This window comes from Triticum dicoccoides, chromosome 4A (genome assembly GCF_002162155.2).
Source record: "Triticum dicoccoides isolate Atlit2015 ecotype Zavitan chromosome 4A, WEW_v2.0, whole genome shotgun sequence".
NCBI lineage: Eukaryota > Viridiplantae > Streptophyta > Magnoliopsida > Poales > Poaceae > Triticum > Triticum dicoccoides.
In genome coordinates, this window is record NC_041386.1 from 589569868 (window position 1) to 589584937 (window position 15070).

At 46.7% G+C, this 15070-nt stretch overlaps 1 pseudogene; it reads right to left on the reverse strand.

Annotated features, from left to right (window-relative positions):
• Positions 1-12495: 12495 nt before the first annotated feature.
• Positions 12496-14744, reverse strand: LOC119283716 (annotated as a pseudogene).
• Positions 14745-15070: the final 326 nt, after the last annotated feature.

Consider the following 15070-nt stretch of genomic DNA (forward strand, 5'->3'; position numbering starts at 1 on the left):
TCTCTCTCACTCACTCATTAGCAACAGTGTTATTCTCCAACTTTTATACTTCTTCCGTTCCGAATTACTTGTCGCAAGTATCGATGTATCTATATGTATTTTAGTTCTAAATACATCCATTTCTGCGACGAGTAATTTGGAACGGAGGGAGTAGGAGGCTAGGAGGTAAATTTGTTTTTCTTTGATTCTGTTCAACACCAGTATATATGTGGACCTAACAATTTTTTATTTTTTTACTTTTGAAATCACAAGGAGCAGACACACACCGTTGCAAAGACAATCAATGGCGCTGGTGGTGGCCTGAGGAACCAGTTACTATGAGTCTCTGACTATTGATTGATTATGTCGGAGGGATGGTTAAAATAAAGAGATGCGACGAAAACTTGAAAGGTGGAGGGATGGCGATGGTGGTGTCCATATGCACATAGGGCCCACAAGACGTTCCCACCTGCAGCACGCAGCCAACTCTTTTCTGCCCACTATTGCCTCAGGTATTTGCATTTATAAGAGATATATGACTACATAGGATAGGAACACGTGTGCAGGCTTAACAACACTCGTCAGAATTATCAAACCACCCTCTAAACTTGGAATTAGGGAGTGATAAACAACAGATGTGATGCTGTCCTGTCCTACTCCTTCCAACACCTTTAGGCTCATCAGTTAATTCCATCTTTTACTCCATAATTTTACAGTAATTACTACCCATTGAGAAGAGCATATATGCAACCTATGAAATTTATTAGAGCATCTACAGCCGGAAGAGGTTTTGTAGCACCGGGGTGCTCCAGCCCCTATATGAATGTTAAGTTGAAAAAAATACCAAGAAAAGAAAAGGGGATTTAGGGATATCAAACTTGGGTCTCCAATCTACTTTCGTGTGAAATTTCATGAAAAGAATACCAGAAAACATATTTGTGGCAAAAAAGATGAAAATTTGCTATGTATAGAAGAAGCTGTTTGGATGGATTTTAGTCCGAGCTGTATTTCCTTAAACAGAGTCCCACGTGTATGTTGGGTTAATGTTCAACCGAGCTAGTATAACAATCGGAGGCATGAGGCGCACCACATGCCCGGTCCATACTCCCGCAAACATCCTCTAACTTTGCATTCGGTTTATGGGAATTCGGACACGCAAACCATCAGACATTTTACACCGCTTTGGATAGTAAAAAAACGTCCCGATGCGTCCGTTCAAACGGTTGCGGGTGTTTTATGGCACCGCCATGGAGATTCCCTAAGAGCATCTACAGCCGGGTGCCCCAAACCTGCTTCTAACGCCCGGGCGGACAAGCCAGTTACTGATCGGCCACGAAATTTTGACCCAGACGGGCGCCTTAAACGAGTCTCAAACGCCCGGGCCAGTCCTGTCAGTTTTCTGTTTAAATAGTCTAAACGATCATCAACCGAAACTGGTAGTTTCTAGGGACAGATTAAGAAATTTTCGGTAGTTTTCGGTCAAAATTTTAAAAGTGGTAGTTCTGTGGGACGCCGACCCCTAAACTGGTAGTTTTTTTGTCAAACACTCCAGAAATTTTTGGTAGTTTTCGGTCAAACAACGTCATTCTAGTTTGAAAATTACGCGCAGATACAATAGCTTCTTAGATGTCGTCGGATATGAGATCCAATGGCTCTCGGATGCCCGTTTCACGGTAGCACCTAAGAGACGGTAGCACCAGATATTTTCCCCTCGATCTTACTGCATCCAACTGTACGTGTCAGGTTCATTCGAAACCTCACTGCAACTGCCTTCGTCGTGAATGAGTCAAAGCAAAAATCAATCTTTTCATTTGCAGCTGCAATGAACTTTTCATGATGGTCTCGTATGAACCGTCCCTGGAGCGTGTCCACATCAAAACCTGCATCAATGTTTACCTTAACGTAGTCATATCTTTGTTTCAACCAAGCGGCTGATCTCACTTTGGCCTTAGGACTGTATGAGATAATATAGTTAGCTGCCAAACATCTCACTGCCATATTAATTTCAGTAGCATTTCGTGTTCCTTCTCTGTGTGTCAACTTACAGTGCTCATACCACAAGTAGCAGGCTGTCATCGGTGTCACCACTTTTTCTTTCAACTTTGGTAGCCCAAGCAAGCACTTGGACATCTTGCTCAGGAACGCACAACAGATGCTCCAAATTTACTTCACCTGCCTTGTCGACTAGCAAGGCCTTTTTGATGATCTCATCGATCCCAAGGAGCTTCCAAACCTCCACGTCAGCCTTGCATTCAAACAGTAGGTGTCTTGTTGTATTCGGGCCAAGTTGCACGCAGGGCGGCTCGGGTTTATCTTCAAATGTTTGTTCGTCAAAATAGCACGACAGAGTCCCACGTGCAACTTGGCTGGACAGGTTAAGTTCCAAACTGAGTCCCACGTGTCTGTTGGGTTAATGTTCAACAGAGCTAGTATAACGATCGGAGGCATGAGGCGCACCACGTGCCCGCTCCATCCTCCCGCAAACCTCCTCTAAATTTGCATTAGGTTTGCGTGAATTCCCAGATTTACGACGCCGTTTTGGACAGTAAAAAACGTCCAGATACGTGGAGATGCCCTTTGCTCGCCCCAGCCGCCTGCCCTGCCTTGCCTGTCAAACAAGCGCATGCAAAGTCTCAGGGTTGTGGACCTTTCTTGGCCACGCATGCATCGCAGCAACAACGACCAACGCTGTTCTAGATATATTCATTTCTGCGACGACTAATTTGGAACGGAGGGAGTAGTACGAGAGTCCAAGTTCACCACCCATGCATGCCTCTTCTTCAGCGAACCAGTCACTTGAGACTTGACCTGCACACACACTTGATTCAGATTTTCAGGCATGCATGCGCGCACTGACGAGACGACGCATGAGTAAGCTGCACGTGGTGCATAGTGGATACGTACAGGTGGCGGTCGTGGCCCCAATTCTTTGACACCATGCATTCAGTTTTGTGCCCAGCTCGGACAAAGCTACACCAACCAGAGTTGACAATGCGCATGTGTGCAGCGTCTGGTCCGGTGTGTGACGCAACAGCTGCGATTTGGGACTCGGCGAGGGGAGACCTTGCTGTGACTAGTAAGCGTGCACGTGCAACGCACGTATAATTCAGAATTTTAATTTCTAAGCTCATAGTTTCAGTCCTCGTATATCTACAAGCATGATGTGCAATGATTTTTGTACTCATTGAGCTGACATCTTGATGATTTATCCTTTGTTGATACAACAAAATGTGTATCTCATCTTACTTCTATGGGGTATACTAAATCAGTACCAAACGCAAGCCCTACCTAGTGCGCACTATCCAAGCATCATGCACATACATGAACTGTCAAAAATCCGCATTTCGATAACATATAAAGGATCACAATAGTTGTTCACTATATCATATGCACATTGTCTTATATATTATGAGATGTAAGATGGTCAAGAAGGTTCAAAGGAATGCAATCAAACAATGTCAAGATGGTCGATCAAGAGTAAATAAAGTGCTAAAAATGTGAAGATCAAATATATCATAGGCTATTTCAAACAATTTAAAGAGGCAAACAAGATGTGTGAGAAACAAATTTACCAACAAAAATACCGTAGAATAGTTGCATGAACTTCAGGACCTCGATACACCACAAATTCAAAAATGTACAATGTGTTTTCCTCCTAACTCGCTCACCCATGCATTAAGGGCATGGAATGCATCCTTCCTACTTCTGTGGATACACAATAATTTACACAATGTAGAGTCAGCTATCCTCCTCACTCTCACCCAGGCATACAATCTGCAAAGCTTCAAATTTATCCTTCCCTGCTGCCATACATGAAACGATGTTCCCGATAGTTACCAACAGATAATATGTCCATACATTATATCACAAAGTAATAAAAAAAGATATTTAGCATATGAACTTGTTGAAGCATTAAATTTTGCATTAAATTTTATACAAGGAAACAGACTGCAAGAGTAGACGCGTATTTTCATGTCTTACATTAGTTACTTAATCATATCCCATAAAGTAACTATGCTGTAACAAGATGCTAACATTCATGTTTCTTCTATGCACATCTCGACTAATGTTCATTAAAAACAAAACATCAATAAGGTAAAACTGAAGGACACAATTTCAATACCCTTTATTTTAATTTCCAATAGCATGCCAAACCTCACACATATATAACATTTCCAAGATAATATGTCACGTGAAATTGACAATTCTTCATGGAGATACAATCACAAGATTAAATGTACATATACTAAAATATAGGTTACCTAATACAACCGGACATGTCAAATAAATATGCGGAATCAAATCACATGCTTGCAAAGAGGATGACAAAGCAACATGAGTAAAAACTAATCGGATTATACATTGGAATCGCAACTGGAACCTACTTGTATTTAAGTTATGAAAATTGTGAACTATGTATCATGAAAAAATTTCATTCTACAGAGGGGTTCAAACCGTGTTTTCCTATCCACCCCTTTGTTCAAAGAAAGATACCTAATTGGAAATTATTGAGCTGATCTCATACCTGAAGCGTGAATGCCAACTATCATTGCATTCATTTCAGTCTCAATGCATGGATGTTCAAAGACATTTGATACACCAGAACAAAAGATTGTCCCATTCATAAATTTTCATGAATGCAGGCAGTGGCGGAGCCAGGAATTTGCACCTTGGTATTCATCGTAAAATAAAGTTATGCAATGCAATTGAAATATATCATCAAATGTACAAAAGGCAAAGAGTCAATGATCACATATCCATAATAGTAATCAAATAGCATTATGGTAATATCTCTAACAGTTAATTTTTATTTTTTTCAAAAGGAGGCATAAGCTTCGCCATATCGATTAACTGAGAAGATAACAGAGTTTGTGTTAAAATAGACACACTTATAACCAAAAAGTTACTCTTTCATGTTATTGTCCCTAATTTTTTGGCACCCGCAGTGACCCAAACGCTTTGCCTTATTTTTGATTGTGCTAAGAACAATAGGCGGAGGGGTGCTCCTGTGACCAAAAAGTGTTCTATTTGTTTCAAATCATCGAACACACAAGCATTGTGACTTTGTGAGAGATGCCATGGATTTTCTATGATTTTGAAAACAAAAAAACTATGATTTTGAAACGGAAGCATAAGCTTTGCCTCACCGGTTAATCAAACAAAAACCGGGATTTTGAGAACTGAGAAATAGCAAAGGAAATGTACAAAATCTAAGTTTTTGTTTTCATGCAGGGTAGCAGTGTAGTACAATGCTTTGATCAAGAGAATTAGGCAAGACCCGTTCTGAATCAAAGTAGCAGCCATGTTTGGTGTTCAGTGCAAGTGTATATGGGGAGATGATGGCATGGATGCTATTTATTGATTTCCATCTTACAGACATCATTTAATGGCAACCGAATCCGTATATAACCCTGCATGAGTTACTACCTCAGTTATGCTGTATTATACTCCCTCCGTTCCAAATTACTCATCGTGGTTTTAGTTCAAACCACGGCGAGTAAAACCACGATGAGTAATTTGGAAAGGAGGGAGTAATATAGTTGATTAGAATGACTAAGCCACCAAGAGTATATGAAATGGACATGGTTGTACGAAATTTATACATGAGCTATACTCTGTTCCCAGAGTTGCAATCAATTAGGTTGAGATGGAACAAAGCCAAATGAGATGCCTGGTGTGGAATTTTCTAGCTGAGAGCCAATCAGTACGGCATCTACTTCCATGTTAGGAGGTACAGTATGCAGTTTTATGTATGATTTGGACATACCATTTTGCAGTGGCGCTGAAGCTTTCCTGGCAGATTTGACAATTAGCCTCACCAATCAAGTTCTTAATTTGTATCATTGAAGAAAAATGAAGGCATGTTACAATGTTGAATGGATAGATAACCATCTAGTATAAACCAACTAACAGTAAAAATACGTGAAGATGGTACTATCATCCGACATTCAGCGCTGCTCCCATGACTGCAGAATAGGCAGGAAAAGACCGTATCGCATTTGTGCATCCGGTTCCTAGGGGGTGGCTTAGCGGCCGCCTTTATCTTCCCCATGGTTCGACTTCTCTCCTTCGTACAAAATCTACAAAGAGCAGCAGTTATAATCTATCTATCAAATTCTGCAAATATACAACAATTGTATGCACAAGGGTATTCAGATGCATAGTACTAATTAATTATTATTACCATAATAAAAAACACCAAGCTATCATACATCATCCATTGTAAAAGAACTTGAATTTGTAACCACACAAGATAAGATAGCGCACCAATCGTACACATATCATCCAGAAAATGGAATCAAGGAGCACAACAACATGCATGATCCTGCCATGGACAATACACCCAAGGGGTGATCTGGCCAAGAAATCGTGTGAAGGCCCCATCCATACCCTAGTGGAATTGATAGATTTGATTTGACAAGACAGAGAATTGATGCCGCGGTGGATGAGAAAGAAACAACCTATCTAGCTGCTCATGCATACCTCATAGGGAAGGAGGAGATTGGATGGCCGGACAAAGACCGGACGTGGTGGACACAACAACAAGATGTCTCAGGGCCAGAGGAGGAAGGGGAAAGGCAACGACGATGGGGTGGAGACCAAGGCAGCAGCAGGACGTCCGCCTCCATGCCCTTGTGCTGCACCTGGGCGCGCTCGTGATAGTCTTGCTCGTCGGTGAGCGCCCGGTCGAGCACCAAGAGCAGCCTACTCCCCATGCCCCCACCGGGCACGGAGATGGTTGATGCGGCTGTGGGTGAGTCGGAGCGGGGCGAGGGAGAGGAGAGAGATGGTGGTCACCATTTCCGCCCTCTGCCACGCGCTTGTCGTGGGGATGAGAGAAGATGGAAAGCATGGGAGATCCCCTCCTGCGTCGCGTGGGGCGGCGGCAAACAACCTACAGGCAACGGGGCGTGGGGAGAGGTGAGCGGGCAAGGGAAGGGAGCAATTTTCTTTTTGGAAGAAAGAGGTGGAGAGAAAGAAGGAAAATATCCGGTTGTTTCCACAATTAAGGGGATCGTGTGAGGGAGATCACGGACTAATTGCTTTCCGCAAATTAGGCGGGGTGGGCCGTGGGGATCGAGGATTGCCGAGCGCGTACGATTCACAGACCATAGCGTCTGCTTGGCAGAACATTCGATCTGAGACGTTGATCTGGTTAGCTAACCATCGGTGTAATATGGACAGTAGGATGTTTTTAACTTTATTTAATCGAAGGGTCCTGATTAATTCGTGTACAGTTTGTTGTGTGGCTTTAGAGGAGTTTATGTTTGCTCTTTTAATAATAGTATAGAAGTATAGAAAATGTTTGGCAGAAACGTATTTGGCTACAGGTCAAATCAAGTCGGCGCGACGCGACTCTTCATCAAATATTTGTCTTTCTAGACATTTCAAATGACTACCACATACGGATGTATGTAGACATATTTTAGAATGTAGATTCATTTATTTTTTTTCGTATGTAGTTATTTGTTGAGATGTCTAGAAAGACAAATATTTATGAACGGAGGGAGTAGTATATATATCCTCGATCAACTCCTCACTGCCTCAATGCTTGACTTGTTTGCTTAAAGTTTGACTGCTGCTCCGGCCGTACGTACTAGTAGTCTAGTACTACGTAACCGTATCGAATCCATGCATGCATGCATGCATGCTCTCACAGTTTGCTGCACTAGCTAGCACTAGAATTCGATTTTTAGATCGTGTGTGTGTCTGGGAGCGGCATGCATGCAATGCACCATCGCATCGTTGTTTCCCTGGAAAACTCCGGAACGCCGCCACTCTTTCAGACAAGACAAGCTAGCCAACCTCGGACACTCCGTTCCCACGAACGAGATGTACTAAGCTACCTGGCGAGAGTTAACAATGGCATGCACCAGATGAAATTTACGTAAAGTACGTAATTTCCTGCACTAAACTCTATCGTTGTCTGCTGCGGTAAGCAAACAGGCGAGAGTCGCCGATCGAGAAGCTAACTAACTAATGAGAGAATGGCGCACGCGAAATACAGTATATATATGGTTGAGACTTAAGATATCGAATTAAACTAATTAGCCAGACGTTTAATCAGATCAACATGTGAAACTCCGAAGACGTACGTAGACGATCGAGCTGGGCCAGTTCGATCATGTCTTCAAAAGCAATGTCTCTACGTAAGTACGGGATACATACGCGTCTCAATTTTCCGTTCTACGTTCACATTTTTGTCCGCAAAAAAGAGGCTACATAGCCTGGCCTTGCTTCCATATATAGCATATCGTCTCTGTTGTAAGCTACTACAGCTAGCCAGTGACACGGACTCAAAGGAGTGAAGCACGTACGCTCCTCACTCGGACTCAGATCAGAGTACGTACGTCATGCATGCATGCACATTGGTGCAAGCAAAATCAAACAGAGATCTCGAGAGGCTGACAGTGTAAGCACCAGCATGAAGGTTAAGATCGAGAGCTCCAAGATCGTCAAGCCGCTGTACGAGGACGGCGAGGCGCCGGCGCGTGCGCAGTGGGTGCCGCTTTCCGTGTTCGACAAGGTGACGTACGGGGAGCACGTCGCCATCATCTTCGCGTTCCGGCCGCCGAACCCGCCCAACAGCAAGGTCGAGCTGGGCCTTGCCAAGGCTCTCGCCGTGTACCGGGAGTGGGCCGGGCAGATTGGCGACGGGGCCGACGGGCGCCGGTCGGTGCTGCTCAACGACGCCGGGGCGCGCTTCGTGGAGGCCACGGTAGACGCGCCCATGGCGGTGTCCGTGCCGTCCGGGCCGTCGCCTGAGGTGAGGCGGCTGCACCCGAGGATCCACGACGGCCCCGTGGAGCTGGTGCAGGTGCAGCTGACTCGCTTCTCCTGTGGGTCGCTGGCCGTGGGCTTCGCGGGGCACCACCAGATCGCCGATGGGCAGGCCACGGCCAACTTCCTGGCGGCGTGGGGCCTCGCTACGCGGCAGCTCCCGGTGTCGCCGCTCCCGGTCTGCGACCGCGGCACCCGGTTCGCGCCGCGCGAGCCGCCGCTTGTGGAGTTCCCGCACCGGGAGGTGGAGTACAGGGCGCCGGCACCAAACACGATGGACGAGAAGGAGGAGATCGGCTTTGGCGCGGCGGGGCACGACAAGGTGAAGGTGCACATGATGCACCTGAGCAAGGATTTCGTGGCGCGGCTCAAGGCGCGGGCCTCGTCGGGGCTCCCGCCGTCGCGGCGCGGCTACACGACATTCCAGAGCGTGGTGGCGCACCTCTGGCGCGCGATCACCGCGGCGCGCGGCCTGGGCGCCGACGTGACGACCAAGGTCCGCATCTCCGTGAACGGCCGGATGCGCATGCGCCCGCCCATGCCGCGCGACTACTTCGGCAACGTGATCCTGTGGGCGTTCCCGCGCACGGACGCCGGCGACCTCGTGTCCCGGCCGGTGGGCCACGCGGCGGAGCTCGTCTACCGCGCCGTGGCGGACGTGGACGACGCCTACTTCCGGTCCTTCGTGGACCTTGCCTCCTCCGGCGTCGTGGAGGCTGAGGGGCTGGTCTCGACGGCGGACAGCGAGCAGGCGGTGCTGTGCCCGGACCTGGAGGTGGACGCGTGGCTGGGGATCAACTTCCACGGCCTGAATTTCGGCGGCGGCGGGCCCTTCCGCGTCATGCCGACGTACTACCCCATGGAGGGCAGCCTGTTCCTGGTGCCGTCCACCCTGGGCGACGGCAGCATGGAGGCCTACGTGGCCCTCTTCGACGACCACCTTGCGGAGTTCAAGAGGATATGCCACAAGATCGATTAGCTTGCAAGCAGGTCACGAAACTTAATAATCATAGAAATACAAGGGGCCTAATTATGCAACAGAATATGTATTTCGGTGATCAATCCCTGTACTTGCTCACTAGCTATGTAGTGCCGCTATAGTTTAACGATTTGGATATCAAACGACCTCTCAATGCGATGAAATTTGACAAACGGTCTATCTACAATATATTAAGACCACACGTCAACTTTCAATCCATTTCGAAGACGTTTTATTCCCACTTAAAAAATAATTATTAGGCGATGCCGCAGGCACGTGCAAATGTGGATGGTCTCAGAACGGGCAACAACGTCAACGGGGGGGAACCGGCAACTATGAACGTATCCAACGGGGAGAACCGACAACTATGAACGTATCCTCCGGAGACACACCTCCACACACCCACCGACGATGCTGCAAGCACCACCGAAACGAGGACTAGAAGGGGAGAATTTTATTCCATCTTCAGGGAGCCGCCGCCGTCCCATTTTTTTGAATAGGACACAAACCCTAACAAAACTTGAAGAAATATCTAAAAATGGAGTCCCTCTCACGGCAAGGGCCAGGATCCACTCTGCTCTTATGGCCCTAATTAAGGCCACCGGAGATAGACAAACTGATGGCGGCGCCGACAGGAGGCAAGGAAACCTTAACTTTTTAGGGGAGACGGCAGCTATAGGTTGCTTCTTGACGAGTTCTAGTGAATCCTAACTGATCATGACGCAAAATTCGTTCTGATTAGCTAGGTAATCTAGTACGTACTTACCAGCTGGGTAGTGCAAACTGTGAGATGAAGAGTAGAACCAAAGCAGCAGTCAAACTTTAAGCAAAGCAAGTCAGGCACTTAGGTAGTGAGGCCTAGCTACAGCTAGCTAGTGGACTATAGAGGAGCAATAGATGAAGAGTCGCGTCACGCCGACTTGATTTGACCCGTAGCCAAATACATACGCATGCAAACATTTCCAGCGCAAACGCATGCAATCTCGTCCGGCCGCGGTAGCCAAGTCATCTGGAGCTCGCTCAAGTCCAAAGCCAGGCGCATGCAGTCTCGTGGATCGTGTGCTGGTGAAATCGTGACAGGACATGCATGCAGCGGCCGCTAGCCGAGTCCCAAATCGCAGCTGTTGCGTCACACACCGGACCAGACGCTGCTCACGTTCACCATTCATCAACCTAGCTAGTAGCTAGGTGCATCGTCAACTCGAGTTGGTGTAGCTTAATTTGTCCGAGCTAGGCACAAAACTGCACGCACGGTGTCAAACCGGTACGTCTCTCCTCGTAAGTGGTCTGGTCAGTCCGCGCATGCCTGAAAAATCTGAAATGAGTGTGTGTGCAAGTCAAGTCTCAAGTCACTGGTTGGCTGAAGAAGAGGTAGGGGTGAACTTGAACTCTGCAGGTACGTATCGTTGGTCCTTGTTGCTGCGATGCGTGGCCAAGAAAGGTCCACAGCTGTCAGACTTTGCATGCATGCATTTGGCACGCATGGCAGGCCGGACCAGCAAAGAGAACCTAGGGCATCTTCAACGCCGATGCGTGGCCAAGAAAAGTCCACAGCCCTCAGACCGGGTGTTGGGTCTGGCCGAGGTTCCTTCCTCCTTAGCTTCCTTGGATTCCTCCGCCTTCTTCACGTTGCGTGCGAGACCGATACATTTGAAATGACACATCACAGAGATTCCTCGTTGTTGCTCGGTGGCCAACTTCGTAAGAAGGTTGGTTTCTGCAAAGAGCTTGGTGGTAAAATCAAAGAGGGTATCCATCTTACTGTAGAGACTATTCACCTTGACTTCGAGATCTTTGCTCATCATCCAATAAAAATCAATCTCTAGACCAATTGTATTTGCACATGGTTTGGAGACTTTCTCAAGTTCATTGATCTTTTCCTTGATCTCATCAGGCGGTGTCACTTCCGTCTCGGGGTCGCGTGGTCCCATCCCCCGTGCAAAGGAGAGGAGGAGGCGCTCGCGGCCTGTCACAAGGCCCGATCCAAGGCGCGGCATGCAAAACCTGTGCCACCCTTGATCGGCCTGCCCAATAGAAGAAGGTGGGTAGGATGAGATGCGGCCACACACGCTTCTATGCCAACGAGAAAGCCAAGATCGTCACTGCCACACCAGTCGCCTCTTGGGCCCCAGCTGCTCCAGCCGGCACCGAGTTTGCCCACTCTGATGTGTCCAATGAGGTGTTTTCCAGGACTCCTTAGATTAATTAGTTTATTAAATATTGTATATTTCCGTGTCAAATGTAATGGTGGATATCTACTTATATTTAAGATGTTACATTTTGATGAGAAAATGATGATATTTGAGTGTTAGAGTTGGAGGATTTACCGTTGGATATGCCCTAAGCCCCCTCTCTTTCCCATCCACAACGACAATGCAACCTACATGCACCGTGTGCTGGAGCTAGCAGCTATACAATGGCATCTTGCTCAAACTGATTCTGTTTCCATGGCTAGGTTTATGTGAGACTTCACCTGCGGCAAGCGTGGTGAACAACCCCTACATTATGTTTGGCCGGTCGTCGGAATCGGAATCATGCGAGACACTCTAAAATCTGAATTGCTGCCATAGACAACACCTCTTATAGTACTAGTTGGTCATACAATACATTGAGAGGATGTAGGCATGACGATGTGGGATGGCATTAACCATCATTTGAACAAATATAATTTTAGCACTAGTCTGCCTTGCATGGCGCTCATGTAAGGTAAGCATAGCACCGCTCCCTAGTCGTATATGTCCATTAACGACTTGTGATCAATTGCCAGCAAACTGTGTTTGTGGCTTCACCGTTCCCGTGACGCTTCCATGGGCATTCTGAACAATAGCTTGTGCCGGGGCAATGTGGTTGGCCCCAAGAGAGGTTGACGTTTTTGAGGTAGATGTCGTGGCATGGCACACTCTTGCTGCACATGATCTTGATGGCCTCTCGTTCTGAGGACGTCCCCTGGATGTCGACGAATCGAGCGTCTGTTATGGCCACACCACCATCCTGCAAAGGCAAAAGCAATATATAGGGTTTCGTTCAATTTCAGAAATTGTTCCCTTCTTTCTTTAAGGCAACCATTGATCAAGTGGTGGTGCGGACAGGATCCCTCACCTGTGGTGGACAGTTTCCTTGGGGGCAATAGAACTGGTCGATATCGATAGGCAACCGGACGGCAGTCATTCTGAGTTTGATGAAAAGGAATCCGGTTGCTAGTGCCTTGCCATCCCTGTATCCATTGAATCATACCATATGTATATATTAGGGGATATATATACCTACTATATATGGTTTGCAGGTAACCTATGATATGTACATGGAACATGCATGTGTATGCATGCCACCGTCAGTAACTATATCTTTAAACACATGCAAGGCACAACCATGTACGTACTAGTAGATGCTTGTTTTTTGACGTGAACAATAGGAGCTCTGCCTTTGCATTATAGAAGAAAGAAGTCATACATGTACAGAAACGGATCGACCATCAGTAGATGCATGTTACCTGCCTACCATCAGTAGATGCATGTTACCTGCCACGATTTGATCCTCACACCGGTCGTGGTATTGAAGAAGCTGCAGTTGGACACTGTAATTTTTTCCACCAGCGTTGGGCCGTCAGCAACACCTCCAAGACTTCCCACACTACATACGTAGATACAGAATACAAAAAGGTCAACGTATGCTACTCACTAGAGAAGGGTATGAGCATGCACGTGCGTGCATTAATATACTACTCCCTCTCCGTCCTATAATATAAGACTTTTTTGACGGTCAATGTATACTACCGTCAAAAAATATCTTATATTATAGGACGGAGGGAGTACAGTATACGCATGGGTGTGGTATGTATGTATGTATGTTTGTTTGTATACCTGATGCCATGACCAGGCCCGCAGGTGGTGTTGGTGACGTTAACATTGGTGGTTCCCGATAGAATCGACACACAATCATCACCTACATGCACAAAATACCTACGTTCGAGGCCAGACAGAGTGCAATATATACTAGTACCATCTGAAGGAAGGAGGGTGGTTGTCGATCCGTACATACCGGTGTGCATAGAGCAAGACGAGATGTTTACATGGTTGGAGGAGCCCATATTGACCCCGTCCGTGTTGGGGCTGTCGCCCGGCGCCGTGATGGAGACGTTGTGCACCTGCACCTGCGTGCACTCGTACATGATCATGTTCTTTTCGACGCCGTCCTTGAGGCGTATGTTGGTCACCCGTAGATTGTTGCAGTGCGCGAACGACAGCGACTGCGAGAGGGATCTCTATTTTAATTGGACAATGGGAGGAAGTATTGTGTGTCTGTAAGTGCACGCTTACATACCCTTGGCCGGTCATTGCATTTTTGTCAATACGAGAGAGATATCAGATTAGATTGTTGCAAATATATGGAGATAAATATATATATTGAAGAAGCAACAACTATACTCTATATATTTGGGGCTTAATTACCTTTTGGTTGTAGCAATCCCACCACTGGGCGCCTCGCCCGTCTATCTGGCCGCTCCCATTCACCGTCAGGTTGTCGACGCCATAGAAGGTCAGGACGTCTGATGGCTTTAAATAGAAGGAGTTTGGCGCCACCACGTCGCCCTCCAGCTGCACAAACACTAACCTCAATTCCAGTATGCTCTTATATTTCTTTATGAAGGGAGTACTACACAATTAAAAGATAGACTATTCAGAGTGGACCGATCGTCAAGTCAACCGACCTGTACGGTGATGGGCGACTTGCAGGGTCCGTTGAACCTCGTCTGGTTCAGCAAGAATGTCTTTCCTTTCCTGCGGGGATGTACGTACATGATCACCTCGCTGCTGTGGCTGCTGCAGGCTACTTTCCATGTCTCCTCGAACGCCTTCCAGCGCACAAATAAGCAAAAGATTAACTATCTGAATCTGATGGGCAACATACATGATAACGATTTCAGAATCATAGATAAAGGTTATGGTGTTCCAATTGTTACCTCGACATCACTCGTCGCGCCGTCCCCAGCTGCATGGAAATCCATGACGCTGTACCATTGTCCTTGCTGCACTCCGGCGGTCGATCTAACTGCGGCCATTGACACAAGGAGCAGCAGCAGCAAGAAGGAGACATGTTGTGCTGCAGTCCTCTGCCGTTTTCAATCAAGAGTATACATACACAGCTGATCGGAACAAAATTTACACATGCATATATACTTTTGAGATATTGAGCTGATGAAACCTACGCATACCATGGTTGGTAGTACCACCAATATGATCAGCTGTGGCACACTCTCCTGATTTGATCGAAGAAGAGCGCTAGGAACGATGTGTCTCAACGAACTATCGTGGTAAGCAACCAATCTTGTGT